Source organism: Herpailurus yagouaroundi, unplaced genomic scaffold (genome assembly GCF_014898765.1).
Source record: "Herpailurus yagouaroundi ecotype Mexico unplaced genomic scaffold, PumYag 185, whole genome shotgun sequence".
Lineage (NCBI taxonomy): Eukaryota > Metazoa > Chordata > Mammalia > Carnivora > Felidae > Herpailurus > Herpailurus yagouaroundi.
In genome coordinates this window covers 5,694,750-5,706,392 of record NW_024412416.1, presented here as the reverse complement: position 1 = coordinate 5,706,392, position 11,643 = coordinate 5,694,750, and the positions used below count along the sequence as shown (strand labels likewise).

General features: G+C 52.2%; 1 long non-coding RNA gene across 4 annotated transcripts in view; it reads left to right on the top strand.

Moving 5' to 3' along the window:
- LOC121042378 (uncharacterized) overlaps positions 1 to 11,422 on the top strand; it is a 20,373-nt gene extending 8,951 nt beyond the window's left edge. Inside the window, exons 1-5 of one of the 4 annotated variants that reach the window (XR_005796148.1) lie at positions 3,714 to 3,834; positions 4,324 to 4,482; positions 6,537 to 6,655; positions 10,617 to 10,719; positions 10,849 to 11,422. This is a non-coding gene — a long non-coding RNA (uncharacterized LOC121042378). Of the gene's footprint in view, positions 1 to 3,697; positions 3,835 to 4,323; positions 4,483 to 6,536; positions 6,656 to 10,616 lie in introns of those variants that run through there. The other 3 variants (XR_005796149.1, XR_005796146.1, XR_005796147.1) reach the window with 3 other exon arrangements.
- Positions 11,423 to 11,643: the final 221 nt, after the last annotated feature.

The following is an 11,643-nucleotide window of genomic DNA, read 5'->3' as shown; positions in this document are numbered from 1 at the left end:
GTGGAGCCCGATGTGGGGCTCAATCCCTGGGATCGTGACCTGAGCCTAATTCAAGAGTCAGATGCTCAACCAACGGAGCCACTCAGGTGCCCCTCACCTCTTCCTTTCTACAAGTACCACATCTCCCCCCTACACCGAGCACTTTTCTTCCTTGAATCCATTTGTCTCAGGGAAAGTTGACCCCCATACCTCAAGAGTCACCCCATTGGCCTGAGGGGAATTCTATTCCCCTTGAGGGCAGTTGGTGCAGGCAAAGGCATGTGACCCAGTCTGGCAAATATCCTGAGAAGTCCAGGGAGGACTGGGAAGTTTTCTCCCTCCTAAGAGAAAGCCATAGTATATCAGTTAGAAATGTTTTTATCAGCAAGTAACGGAACCACCCCCCCATACACACACGCACGTGCGTACACACACACACACACACACACACACACACACACACACTGACAAATAACGGTTTAAGAGTGAAGATATTTAACGAGCTCAGTATAAAAGTCTGGAGGTAGGTGGTTCCTGGCATTGGTGTCTCAAATAATATTAGGATCAACATCTCTGTGATTCTCTTTTTCTTTCATTAATGGTGTTTAAAAGGCTGCCACTCCAGGGGTGCCTGGGTGGCACAGTCGGTTAAGTGTCCGACTTCAGCCAGGTCACCATCTCGCGATCCGTGAGTTCGAGCCCCGCGTCAGGCTCTGGGCTGATGGCTCGGAGCCTGGAGCCTGTTTCCGATTCTGTGTCTCCCTCTCTCTCTGCCCCTCCCCCATTCATGCTCTGTCTCTCTCTGTCCCAAAAATAAATAAACATTGCATTGAAAAAAAAAAAAAAAAGGCTGTCACTCCAGCCATTATGTCCATGTTGAGGCCTGGGAAGAAAGGAACTTTGTCAGGGACTGAAACCTGTCCCTTTTCTAATCAACAATGTCCCAGAAATGCCCTGGCTTTCTTTCACTTTCATCTCATTGGGACAGGACTGTCACCTGGCCACTTCTAGCTGCAAGGCAGATTGGGAAGGTGAGGTTTTGGCTCTTCTTGTCTATAGAAGAAACAGGAAATGAAGAGGACGTTGGGTTGGGAAGTGGGACTAGGTTAGCTACACCCAGGAAGCAAGCCTCGGTGTCTGGAACCACTGCTGCCATCTTAGTTCTGGCCGGAGCAGAGAGATAGAAGGAACCTACCTACAGCCCAGATGAAAAGTGAGCAAAGTAGGTGAAGACACCATTCACGGAGAGAGGAAACAGTAACCCTCAAGCATATGAAAAAATGCCCAACTTCACTCATAAGAGCAATTAGAATCGAAATAACACCATGATACTACCTTTTTACCTATCAGATTGGCAAAAATCCAAATGTTTGACAACACATTCTGTTCATAAGGCTGTGGGGAAACAGGCATTCTCCTGCGTGAAGGGCAAAATAGCACGATCTCCCGTGGTGGCGAAAGAGTGGATAAAGGAACGCATGAACTAGGGTCTTCATGTCCTCACCAAGATGCCACATCAACTGACCTGGGCCCCAGCCTCCTGTGGGACTTCCTGGTAAGTGACACCATCAATGTCCTCACTGATTAAGCCCGTTTGAGGAGAGTTTTTGTTACCCAGAACCCACGATGTCCCGAATGATGCCCCCGCCTCCCACCTGAAGCCCAGGAGCAAAGGTATTCTGGCCAGAAGCCAGATCATGGAATCTCATTGGGTCACCCAGTGACTAGCCAAACCCAAGCAGCTACGGATCCAAAAGCTGAGCTCATTGCTGACCGAAGAATTCTTCCCAGAGAATGGGCCGTGAGCCTATTCCCAAATCAGTGGGTGGGTAACTGCCTAAGGTAATATCTAACCCGTGTGGTCATGAGAGGGGGCTGCATCTTGAGTGGTTGAAAGTCCTGTTGGAATCCAAATTGTAGGGAATGCCCTAAGGAGTTAGACCTCGAGGTGGTGAGAGGGCTGCCTTGGTCTCGCTTGACCCGACGTCCTAGCTTGCTATTTGGTTTCTTGGATTGCCTTTATTTGCATTTCTTATTCACGGGGCAACCTCCTGGTTCCTGAGTATTCCCAAATTGTGTGGCAAGTGAAGAAATTAGGATTCTGTTTGTCTTTTGAAAAATTGCTCATGAAGAATGGACAGGCCCAGTGGAATCCCTCCATCCTCCCATCCAACATTCCTCACTAATGACCTTCCTAGTCTGAGATGCGGTTAAAGACGGATGGCTCGTGCCCTCGGGCTACACCGCTTCATATGCTGCATTTCAAAATCCATGCCCTCTGTACTGAACACCAATGACTGGGACAAACTTCCAGGATATTCAGAGTAGATGGTAGCCACTCGTGAAGCCCTATACATGTGTAGGCCTGCACCAATTGTGCACAGGTGTCAGGCAGGCGAGAGCCAGGATACCTGGCTTCTGAGGATGGGAGACTTCATGGCCCTGGGGATCCAAAGGACTTGGTTTGTTCCCTTCTAAGGTGGAGTCAAGGCCAGAACAAAGACATAAGCAAGAAAACCTCATTGAGGTCATACGCCAACGGACATTCTGATGCCCACAGCTAGGGGCGGTTAGAGGTGGGTAAGTGGGCCAGTGTGATCCCTGGTGGGGTTCCTGTGTGATCACGTGGCAGCCGGACAGGAGCAGGGAGGTGGGTGGGAATGCAGGGTCTTCCGCAAGGACAGAACAGAAAGCGGGTGCCAAGAGCGCCACCATGCCTTGGGGGCGTGATGGCTGTATCTCCAAAGTTGGGTAGATGCTGGCCTCTTCCTTGGCCTCCTTCTAGCCCCCAGAAGGGCTCAGTCTGTGGGCGTGGCAATCGTCCAGACTCCCCTCGAGCCGTATTTCCAGCAAGTGTCCCGCCACCAGCGTCATATGCACTCTGATCACTGCTCTCAGCACACGTATATTTAGTTTGTCCCCTGCTGTTCATTCGTGATTGTTTGCAGGTTATGTCATGTGTGTATGTTATGTCTACACTGGATACAGGCCCCTGAGACCAAGGTCTGTCTTCTAGTTTTTGTGAATCACCATCCCCCTCCTCCACAAACCACACCACCACCACCACCACCAATAAGAACTAGGACCTACTACGGGGCATTGCACAACACAGACAAAAATGCTTGTAAGTAAGTTGCCATTACTGACAGTCCGAGGTTCACCCCCACTGTGAACCAACACTGTGGAGGGAAAAGCTGAGGGTCAGAGCCGAGGAACATGTAGAGAGGGGCTCTTTGTTAAGAACAGACCAGGCATCTATTTGCCCCAAGAGGGCTGTCAGAATTACAAAAAAAAAAAAAAATTGGGAGGCATGTCCCATAGCCTCATGGGACACATGCACCTGGGAAGATTCTTCACAGACCTGGCCGATAGGGGGGACGACAATTGCCAGCCATCACGTCACCCTGCCATAGCAGATCAGTGCACAAGAAATTAGAATCAGAACATTTTGCTATGGCTTGGCGAAATCTAAGGCAGCTTTTTTCCAGACAATCCAGTAAAAATCTAAGACAGCTTCTTACTATGAGATTCCTTGACATGGCGACCCGTCCAACTTAAAAGGATTTATTCGGGTTGTCAGCTTTTCAGAAAGGTATTTCTTGAAACGAAACAACGAAAAACACCGACTTTGAAGGGAGGGCGCAAACTGCAGAGGTCGCGGGAAGACCAAGGTGCGGGGTGGCTCCTGGCCACCAGGGGGCGTGGTCTCCCCGGTCCTCGGCTGCAAAGCCAACCGTGGCGACCGCAGCCCGCCCCGCACTGTCACATGGCCCGCAGCCCCCTCCGCGAAGCCCGGGCCCGGGGATCCAGGTGGGCACCAGGCCTCTTCTCCCACTTGGGCATTTCCTGCAGCGGGTATGTCTGGGGTGCAGAAGGCCGGGAGCGGCCAGGCCGGGAGGAGGTCATGTTAAATTACAGGCTGGGCGGGAGTGCAGTGCTGGCGGCTTCGCCCAGGAGCCAGGAAGGCGGTGGTGTCTGGGGCATGACCTCGGGTGGCTGTGGTGCTGGATGGGCCGCTGGGCAGAGTCCCACCGGCGAGGCCACGGAGAGCGTGGGTGTGGCAACCACAACAGAGACGCGGGGGTGGGGGTGGGGGGCATCGTGTGGTGCGACCCGGGCGAAGTCCATGCTTTGCGGCGAGGTCCGCCCTGGTCTGGTCTGGTCTCCCTTCCTCAGCATTACCTTCTCTGGGAGGAGCTCTTCTCCTGCCCGGTGACCCGCTCCTCCCCCGGGGGACTTCCGTCCCTCTCCCATCCACGCACCCAACACTGGTGAGCGCCCGCTGTAGCCGCTAGTCTTACGCCTCCGCGGCTTTACTCATGCTTTTCTCCCTGCCCTTCTCAGCCCGTCCAGGTTTCGCCGTGCCTCAGTGAGGCCCTGGAGCCTCACCAGCTCCAGGAAGCCCCCTCTGATTACTCCAGAGTGAGGAAAAGGATCTAGTCGGCCCCATATACGGTTATATCCCCAGCGCCTAATACTATGCCTGGCACTAGTGGGGTCTCAGTAAGTATGTATTCACTTGAAGGAATGAGGCGATCTTGTGTGACGTCACAGCTTTTTTAAAAAGATTTTATTTTTTTAAGTTTATTTATTTATTTTGAGAGAGAGAGAGAGAGAATACATGTGCACGAGCAGGGGAGGGGCAGAGAGAGAGGAGGACACAGAAACCGAAACAGGCTCCAGGCTCTGAGCCGTCAGCACAGAGCCTGATGAGGGGCTCCAATCCATGAACCACGAGATCATGACCTGAGCCAAAGTCAGACACTTAACCGACTGAGCCACCCAGGCGCCCCATTTTATTATTTTTTTACGTTTATTTATTTTGAGAGAGAGAGAGAGAAAGAGAGAGCACAAGCAGGGGAGGGGCAGAGAGAGAGGGAGAGAGAAGATCCCAAGCAGGCTCCACGACAAGAAGACTCAGGGCTCCGTCCCACAAGCTGCAAAACTGTGACCTGAGCCAAAATCAAGAGTCCCACACTCCACCAACTGAGCTAGCCAGGCACCCCTGATTTGACAGCTATGATTGCCCAAAACTTTCACTTGGCACATCGTCAAGTCCCGCCTGTGACATCTGTCCTACTGAACTGTTGTGTTTATTACCACTGGATGCTTGCTGGTTGGATTAGGCAGGGCTCTCGAGCTGGAAGGGCCAGAAAGGAATTTATTGGCTCATTGAACCACACCATCAGGGGATAGGCAGGAAGGGTTGAGCCTGCTTCAGGGACAACAGGAACCTGGGATTATGTCAGGACGCCCTGCCGCTCATCATGGCTTCTCTCTTTGATGTCTTTATCCCTGCTTCTGCAAACTGGCTTTCTCCACCCAAAAAATGACTGTCAGCTAGCCCAGATTCACATCCTTTGCGCTCGCCAGTCCAAGAGGAATAGGATTTTCCTCCCTGGCTCCTATTTTATTTTATTTTATTTTATTTTATTTTATTTTATTTCTTTTGTTAATGTTTGTTCATTTTTGAGACAGAGTGTGAGCGGCGGAGGGGCAGAGAGAGAGGGAGACACAGAATCCAAAGCAGGCTCCAGGCTCCGGGCTCCGGGCTCCGCGCTGTCAGCGCAGAGCCTGACCCAGGGCTTGAACTCACGAACCGTGAGATCATGACCAGAGCCAAAGTTGGAGGCTCAACTCACTGAGCCACCCAGGCACCCCTCCAGCTCCGATTTTAAAATCCTGACAAAAACTTCAATAGGGCTTGGGTTTTTTTGGTGGTTTTTTTTTTAATTTTTTTTTAACATTTATTTATTTTTTAGACAGAGAGAGACCATGGACAGGGGAGGGTCAGAGAAAGACAGAGACACAGAATCTGAAACAGGCTCCAGGCTCTGAGCCGTCAGCACAGAGCCCGACGCGGGGCTCGAACCCACGGACCGGGAGATCATGACCTGGGCCGAAGTCGGACGCCCAACCGACTGAGCCACCCAGGTGCCCCAATAGGGCTTGGTTTTTCTGGATCTCATGCCTTTTTCTTGCACCAACCACCGTGGCCAGAGGCAGACACGTAGAATAATCGGCAGCTCGTACCTGAATGGCAGAGTTGGACGAGAGAAGGAGCAGCTGAGCCCCAAAATGTGGATGAGAGAAACAGACGTGGCCACTCAGAAGAGCTGGGGCCACCACCCTGATGTGTGTTTATGACAGTGGCTGCACATACGTTTTGTGATTATTCCCTGTTATTGAGGAAAAGGACAGTATATGCCCATGGTGCCCTTGCTGAAGACAAGAACTTGATGAATACAGGCTGATTTATAGGAAAGGAAGGTGTGTGTGTGTGTGTGTGTGTGTGTGTGTGTGTGTGTCTGGGTGGTGGAATCTCGGGTGGATCTCCCCTGCACTTTGCATGAACCTACAACTGTCCTTCTTGTCCCGGCTGCTGTGGGTGAGGCCGTCTGTTCAGGGTGTGGATCTAGAGAGAATTATGGCTTCTGGATTTCTTCCTGAGAAAATCTTCTGAGCCCAGCAGCGTAATATTGGCTTTTTGTTTCGCAGGGGGAATGGCTCTAAGGCTGGTTTTTCTGTTTGTGTTTTGTTGTTGTTTATTTCGGTAGAGAGCAAGAGGGAAGTTTTGGACGATGGCGTCTTCCTCGGACGGTCCCAGGAGTGTGGCTGTTTTGAAAAATCAGGCGTTCCTGCCAGAGGCGCTTCAGGCTTTCAACAGTCCTCTTAGGTAACACTATTCACCTAGTTTCTCTGATGAGGAAACTGAGGCTCAGAAGTACACGCCCAGGTCATGGAGCTATAGGAAGTAGGGAGGACAGAAAGACGCGTCTGGATTAGGAAGCATGCACCAGCGGCTTTGCCTGCCTCCGATCATTTCATCTACACAGCAGGTGACAGGCTTGCTAAAGTGTAAATGCCTTGCCCAAGGTCATAGAGGCCAGTGAGCCCTGGGATTTGTTGATTCCAAGTCCCTACTATTTTTTTTTTTTTTTTTTTTTTTAGTGTTTATTTATATTTGAGAGAGAGAGGGAGACAGAGTGTGAGCGGGGGAGGGGCAGAGAGAGACAGAGACACGGAATCCGAAACGGGCTCCGGGCTCCGAGCTGTCAGCGCAGAGCCCGACTCAGGGCTCCAACTCACAAGCCGTGAGATCATGACCTGAGCTGAAGCCGGACGCTCAGCTGACTGAGCCACCCCAGCGTCCCTCTACTATTTTCACTTCCTTACACTTGTGGCTTTGGTCTCCGTTGTGCCTCCATTGCCGAATCTGTAAAATGGGGGTGATGACAGTACGTACCTCATGGTGTTGGTGGGGGGGTGGGTAAGAAAAATGACACCCGGCCTGCAGTAAGAGCTCTGTAGGTGGACTCTATTCTCACTGTTTTTGTTATTGCACTGCAAGACCTCCCTCAGGATCACGAGTCGGACCACTCCCTGTGGCGGGAGAACCAGATCCCGTGGGAGCCCCCTCCGGGCCCAGGTGCTCCTGAGGCCCAGCCGCAGGTGCCTGGGAAAGTCTGCGACAGGAATAAAGGGAACAAAGGCTCCAGGTGCTCGGCTGAAGCTTTGTCTGGCTCAAGGCCTGTTTCCTGCTCGATCAGGTTGCTCTTGGCTGGCTGGGCTCCGGGAGCTGACCCCTCCCCCCTGCCCCTGCCCCTGCCGCTGCCCCTGCCAGCCGAGGGCTGAGGGCCAGGCCTGGTGATGCAGGACGGGGCCCAGCTGGGCAAAGCACTTCCTTTTTAGAGCCCAGCCTTGGAGTTTGGCTGGCTGAAGCAGGAAGCCTTGAGACACCAGGCCCTCCCTCCAGCTCTGTGGTTTCAGTGAGCCCCCCTCCCATCCTCCTTAGGTGGGGTGGCCCTGGGGGTAGAGCCTGGGGCTTGAATGCCAGCCCAAGAATGGAGCCGCAACCCGAGGCAACCTGTCTTTCTCTCTGCCTCTCGGTTTTCCTGGCAAGGATGTTCAGAAGGTTGTGCCGGTTCATGGAGAAAGCCCCTGCAAGCCCTAACAATTCCCTGGGGCCCCCAACACTGCCTGTAGGAGACGGAGCTTCAGACCCGGTGGCGGGTGATCCTACCTAGTATAACACAAACTGGGGCCTGTCTCCCTCTGCTTCACCCCTACCGCAACCCCGGGCTGCCCACCCCCCTCCCTGTGCGGCAGCTCTCGGTCAGAACCTTAAAGAAAGGTCCTTGACCGGGAGTTTATTCCTGCCTCAGGGCTTTTGCACTTGCTGTCCTGTTGCCCCGGAACACAGTGTGCTCCAGGTGTCCATGTGGCTGTCCTTGTCGCTCAAGTTTGAGCCCTTAGATGTTACCTCCTTAGAGAGGCCTTCTTTGTCACCCTCTGAACCAGCCCCTGCCTTGTCCCTCACTTTCAACCTCATCCTGTTTTCTAATCCTCAGAGGACTCACCTCCGTCCCTCAGAATTTCTTTTTTCTTTTTTTAATGTTTATTTATTTGAGAGAGAGAGAGAGAGAGAGCACACGATGAGAGAGGGGCAGAGAGAGAGGGAGACACAGAATCTGAAGCAGGCTCCAGGCTCTGAGCTGTCAGCACAGAGCCTGATGCGGGGCTCGAGCCCATGAACCGTGAGATCATGACCTGAGCCAAAGTGAGACGCTCAACTGACTGAGCCACCCAAGCGCCCTTCTCAAAGTTTCTTGTTCTGATTTATCTCCCTTCTTTTTTTTTTGTATTTTCTTTAACTTATTTTTTACATTTACATCCAAGTTAGTTAGCATATAGTGCAACAATGATTTCAGAAGTAGATTCCTTGGTGCCCCTTTACCCATTTAGCCCATCCCCCCTCCCACAACCCCTCCAGTAACCCTCTGTTTGTTCTCTGTATTTAAAAATCTCTTATGTTTTGTCCCCCTCCCTGTTTTTATATAATTTTTGCTTCCCTTCCCTTATGTTCATCTGTTTTGTCTCTTAAAGTCCTCATATGAGTGAAGTCCTATGATATTTGTCTTTCTCTGACTGACTAATTTCACTTAGCACAATACCCTCCAGTTCCATCCACGTAGTTGCAAATGGCCTCCTTTTTTTTTTTTTTTTTTAATTTTTTAAATGTTTGTTTTATTTTTGAGAGAGAGAGCGTGTGTGCACAAGCAGGGGAGGGGCAGAGAAAGGGAGACAGAGGATCCGAAGCAGGCTCCGTGCTGACAGCAGAGGAGCCCAACGCAGGGCTCGAACTCATGGACCACGAGATCATGACCTGAGCCCAAGCTGGGTTCTTAACCCTGACTGAGCCGCCCGGGCGCCCCTATCTCCCTTTTTCTCGTCTGCCTCTTCGCTGGAATCTACGCCCCCTGAAGGGAGGGCCTCTCTGTCTTTCCTTCCACCGTCTCCAGAGCTGGGCCTAGCACTGGACAGTCGGGTACTCCCTGTAGCTGTCACCAACCGTGAGACCCGCCTTAGGATGAATGTCTTGGTGTCTGTTCCCGTCCGCACTTCTGTGGAGGCAGCTTTGCGGGTATGAACGCACTTCAGATTCCCAAAGCACTTTCAAATAAATGCACTGCCTCGTTGGTACCTCATCTCTCAGCTCAAACCCATTGTTCCACTGGGTCATGTTACAGATGTGCATATATTCAGACTCACTGCGTTGGGGTGTGGGGTGGTAGCACTCTAATCTCCGAGATTCTCGTAGGCTCTGGGTTGTTCTAGGACTCTGTTGATGCAGGTGTTACCTTTAGGTCTCAGCCAGGGAAACTCTAAAACGCTTGCTCTCTTCCATGGCTGGGACATCCCACTTTCTCTTCTGCTCTTGGGCCTTGGAATTAGAGCAGGACCTCTAAATAGCACAGAGTACTTAGTACCTAGCATTCTGCCCTCTCAGGTTCACGGATATTCGGCGGCAGGTGAGGCTTGGAGGCGAAGGGACCCAGCCGCCAGGAAAGTGGCGAAGGCGGGTCTAGAACTCCGCTGCAGAACCCTCCGGTCGGACTCCAACCCGACGGCCCGGCTCACCACGCGCATCTGTATGTGGATTCACTTCCAGCTACCTGGGGGGTGGAGCTCTTCATGGTCTAAATTGTTAAAATCGTAATGGCATCTTTAGGTGCCTTTATTAAGCTCATTAAGGGCTTATGAGGTCTTGCCCTGGCTTTCCGCTGGATCCTGCAGCCGGAGAGGGAGGCGAGGCTCCCAGCTGTGCCCATGTGATGGCGTGCATGGAAACTCCTCAAAGGACAGCAGAGATCCATACTGACTGGGAACTTGGCAAAGATAAGCCTGCGTGGGTGTGCAGGGACACCGAGGCACCCTCTGGAAGGATGTGCTTCAGAATGCCAGCAGGGACATGGGGGCGCCTGGGTGGTTCAGGCGGTTAAGCATCTGACCCTTGGTTTCGGCTCGGGTCATGATCTCACGGCTTCGTGGGTTCGAGCCCCACATCGGGTTCCTCCGCGCTGAGGGTGCAGAGCCTGCCCGGGAGTCTCTGCCTCCTTCTGTCTCTGCCCCTCCCCCACTCACATTGTCTCTGTCTCTCTCAAAATAAATAAATAAACTTAAAAAAAAAAGAAGAATGCCAATAGTGGCGTCCCTGGGGATGGCCTTCTGAGTGATCTTTCAGTCTCTTCTTTATGCTTTTTGGAACTGTCTGAATTTTTTTTTTTTTATAATGAGCAAGCATTTCCTTTATAATCAGAAAAAGAAATAAATAGAGTCATTTTCATCTTGAAAAGGAATGGAAGACAGCCCCTGAATAGAAATAAAGGAAGGGGAAGAGTGCTTATGAAGTGCGTGATCGGTGTTTTCAGTCGGATCACTCAGGGGGACGTCCCGCAGGTACAATCGGAGTCAGCCGCTGGGGGGGTGGGGGGGCGTTCAAAATATTAACGTAACAAGGGCTGATTGGACTTCTTCTATGAATGAGGCCCATCATTATCATCCCCTCGGCCCCCTCTCTCTGGGCAGCGCTCCTCTTTCTCAGGATCCCAGTGATTAACGTCACAAGCCCTTCCCGGAGACTGTGCAGCGAGACGCTGGAGGAGAACCGAGAAGTGAGACGTCAGTGAATCAGAACTCATTCAAAGCCCCGGAGTTTCCCGGCCGTTACCTTCCACGCCTGGACCTATGAGTCAGGGTCATCTCGCCCCCGTTGAGTGTGGTGCATACATGCTTCCCTGCCCTGCTCTTCCGGGGGCCCCATCCCAGCCTTCACGCATGCACACACACCGCCCCGGCCGGCCGCGTCCCCGGCCGCGTGTCCTGGCGAGGGTGCGGGTGCAGGCGCGCCCGGCTTATTCACTCACCCCCGGGGGGTGTGCACGGGCCCCTTGGGTGCTGAGCTCAGGCTCTGCACGGCCAGAGACGAACCGAAAAAAGAAAAATAAATATTAGTACTTCCTTTCCCATAAATGTTGCAACAGTCTAGCTGTAGCTTAGAGCGTATATTTTTTTAAGTCCATTTATTTACTTGGGGGGTGGGAGGGGCAGAGCAGGAGAGAGAAAGAATCCTAAGCAGGCTCCATGCTCCGTGTGGAGCCCGAGCGGGGGGCTCCTATCCCACCACCCTGGGATCGTGACCTGGGCCGAAAGCAAGAGTTGGACACTCAACTGACTGAGCCACCCAAGTGCCCCCTAAGGCAGGTATTTTGTGAATAATCAGAATTAACCCACATGTCTGGCGTTAGTGGTCTGTATCCAGAGAACAGAATACTATGGAGGTACTAAAAAGAGTGAAGTAGATTATGTAAAGTGACATGGAAA